Here is a 4144-nt window from a genome sequence, read left to right on the forward strand (position 1 = left end):
TCTAAAAAGAAACCAGTTCTGAAATAAAATGACATCAGTGTCACAATAACCGTCAGTGTAAAGTCCCCGGTCGATTTTGTATGCCCCTAAGGAGGGCTGTCTTTCCGTCACAATTTGAATTCAAGTTTCGCATTTAGGTTTCGAAAAATGCTCATAACTTCTATGTCGCTTCAGATAGCAACTTGATGTTTGGCATGCATGAGTACCTCATGGAGCTGCCGATTTTGAGTGATGATAGGTCAAGGTCATCCTTCAAGGTCAAAGGTCATATATAGGGCTTTAAAGCGGCGCAGAAAGGGGCATTGTGTTTCTGACAAACACATCTCTTGTTTGATACTCAAACAGAGTACATTTAATGTTCAGATTTATATCAATTAATCTATATGTGTTCCATTAATTATATACGATACGTATTTTGGAACCATCCAATTAAACAGAATATAATTTTCATTGATTTAATGATTTTTTTAATTGAATTGTCCCCAATTTAACATGTGGACCCTTGGGAATTTTAAAATTTAAAGTAAACAGTCTGTTCATAATTGATACCATTACGCGTAAAATAGGCCACAAGGGCGCCTACGATAGGAGATATGACTGAATGTATTTAAACCATCTTATCAATCGAGCTTATCAATTCGCTTCTTGACATCGTTGATAATGCACTCATAACCCTTACCTGACCTCTCACTGGGCGGAGTCTAAAGTTTGCAGGTGCCCGTGACGTCACTCGTCAACTCGTCTATTTTCAAATTCTTGAGGATAAGCGGGTTTTCTTCCGATTTTTGTAACGACTTAACATTCATGAACTAAGATTTTCATTTTTCGTCAATAAGAAGTTTTATTTCGCCTGTGTGAACACAATTGAATGCATTCGTTTTTTAAATATATGGCCGATTTTTTCGTCATTTTACCAAACTGTAAGCACAGCTCTTTAAGTGCCGAATGTATATATTACCCATCATAACCATGTTAATACCCGACAATTATGTTAAAAATTCTCTCATCGACCTTTAAATATACTTTCTGTGTGTGCAAATTATATTTTCTGCGTAGAATATTTAGAACTATTATGTTTTGTGTAGAGTAGCTCACGAACATGTACATTGTACTTGAAGGGTTGATGTAGATATTTGCAAACGTACATCGCTATACAATACGAATAGTTATATATTTTTAGCATTGTACAAACAAACACATCTTGTAATAACATAATATATTAATATGTAATAGTTCAACAAAAACAACCAAAGTACTGATCCACATTATGTATTATACATTGATAATTTATACTTGAACACACACTTATGCAAACAACAATATTTAAAGTATTCGTTCTAATGAATAATGTCGTTATAAGAGATGTCTGTAAATACGTTAACAAGGGACATGTCTCTTAACTCTTTAACTGCTTTCATTTTAGTTTAATATATGTTTAACGTTTGCATCATACTATGTAGAAGTCCAAATGGTTCTCACTGTTTGCACCAACAGTCTTTCAGTCATCGTTTGGATTTACTCTGAATTGTTAGATTGTTTTCATCCTCTCTACCTTACTGAAATGATCCAATTAATCGCTATCTTACAAATTCTCTAGTTGCAGGTCAAGCACTTTTGATAAGTGGCATTACCTTGTTATCACTGCTTCCAACTTCTGATAAAATTAAGGAAGCTGAAAGTTTCAAATTACACATATGACAGGCGGTAATGGATTATCGACGAGGAGGTGTTACTTTATGACAGAGGTCATCCGCACTACTGGCCTTCAAATGTTTTGAGTTCTGAGAACGCCATTCGTCCCTGATATGAATCTCGGTATTTTAACGCCTGTCTTGTTTATACACCCGTCAAACCGGACTGGCGTCCTGAGTGCGTCCTTACGGCAACCCAGGTTGCAGTGAGGACGCCATAGACGCCGGAGGGACGCAGTAAGGACGCAAGAGAATGCAGTGAGGACGTCGAAAATTGCTCAGGACGCGAGCCCACGGCGACCACTTTCAACATGTTCAAAGTAGTCGCCGAAGTCCTGCGTTTTACGGCGTTCTGTTAAGGACGTCTGAGTGACGCCGTAGAGACGCAGTAGTCGTAGTAAGGACGTGGTAGGGTCGCTGTAAGGTCGCCATGGACGTCGTGTGGTCGCCGCTCAAACCCACAGAAAATGATCAATGACTGCAAGGCGACCGTACGGCGACCTTATTGCGACATAAGTACGTCCTTTGTACGTCTATTGTGTCATCAGAACGACTATGGTCGCAATAAGAACGCAGTAACAACGCAAAGGACGCCGCTCAGACGCTGTATGGTCGGCTTTGGTCGCCATAAGGACGCAGTACGAACGCGGTAAGGTCGCCAGGGACGTAGTAAGGACGCCGTGAGGTTGCGCAGAAAACCACAAACCAGGACGCGGGTGTGACGGGAAGGCGAAAAACAGCATTTTTACCGAAAAATTCATTGGCGTCCTTACTACGACAATCAGAAATTTCCAGAAACACAGGCTTAGGTCGCCGTAAGGACGCCAGTCCGGTGTGACGGGGCTATTACTGATACTATTTGAAAGACTGATGCACAAATGACTGATACCTTGTATTTCATGTCGTTTAATATTAAACGTGTTGAAGAAAGTGATTATATCGTATGAGCCAGCAGTTGTTAACCTGGCTTTGACTAACTTGTATTGTATATGACGATTTTAATGTCATTAAAGTAAATCTGGAGTTTGTATTTGTACGACGGACCCCTTGATATCAGAATCTCCTTCTCCTCGACAGTTTTTCATTCAGCGTGTTGATTAACTATTAATCGCATTTTGCTTTTGTATCATAAGTAAACGGATTCACATAATCGCTAGCTCGATGCACATACATGTACATCGCTCCTGATATAATTGACATCACCTTGCTCCAATTGCTAACAGTTTTGAATTATAAAATAATAATCACATTCTAAATGTGTGTGTTTTCCATATAACAGCAGGTGTTAATTTCTAGTCTGACCGGTACTGACAGAGGGAAGTCTGTATTGAAATTAATGGTAGGGGTAAATGGCTTCTCCAACGAAGCTCCGTTGTTGACGTTACTCTGTTAAAGCAAATGGGTTCTAAGGTCCTTTTAAGGTTTAAACGAAGTGAGTATACTAATTCCAATTATGGTGAAAAGAAAACGGACTTCATTACTGTAATTACATGTTCTTTTTATCAATATGATAGATATTTGTCATTATTATTGTTGGACGCTTGTTTTGCACTATGATTAAGTTTACTTTCATATACTTAATGTTTCCATTGTTCAGTCTTTCATCTATCATTCTTGGAATACAATACATCACCTTTGGCCCATCCGACCTCGATACAATGATATTCTAAATCGCAACCTTATTCCTTTGGTACACACAACGTTCTTCTGATATTATTGACAGAAATTTGCACTCAGTGTATCAAGCTTCTGTTAGCATTGAAAGTGTCTTATTCTAAACGTGTCTTTATTCCAGATATGACTCAGGTCGATTGCAAAATATGTTTGTTAACGTATCTTGTAGTTATAGACAGGTCCACTATAATTCTTGATTGCATTATTCCATGTTCGTTGTCTAATAGCACTTGTTTAAAACGCAGGAAATCAAAAGCGTTAACTTACTCGTAGAAAACCGCTTCACAACTAGTGGTTGAATGATATACAATGTAAATTGCATTTTACAAATATAAATAAATTGCAGTATTCCGTTATAAAGGAGATTAAAACGCATTACTTTTTTCTCTCACAAAAACCGAAGATCGCCACACCTAAAAAATGAGGAAATAGAATCAATCCCTGCCTAATAAAAGGGACACGTATTTAAAAACCATTGCTCAATTCGCAGCTCGTGTTAATACATACGTGTATTCTGAGAAAACTGGGCTTAATGCATGTGCGTAAAGTGTCGCACAGGCTAATCAGGGACGACACTTTCCGCGTTTATGGTATTTTTAGTTTCAAGGAAGTCCCTCCTTACCGAAAATCAAGTTTAGGCGGAAAGTGTCGTCCATGATTAGACTATGCGGACTGCACAGGCTAATCTGGGATGACACTTTACGCACATGCTTTAAGACCAGGTTTCTCAGCACAAGGCTCACGTGTACTCTGATAACAAACGCACTTCATAATTATGG

This window comes from Dreissena polymorpha, chromosome 10 (genome assembly GCF_020536995.1).
Source record: "Dreissena polymorpha isolate Duluth1 chromosome 10, UMN_Dpol_1.0, whole genome shotgun sequence".
NCBI lineage: Eukaryota > Metazoa > Mollusca > Bivalvia > Myida > Dreissenidae > Dreissena > Dreissena polymorpha.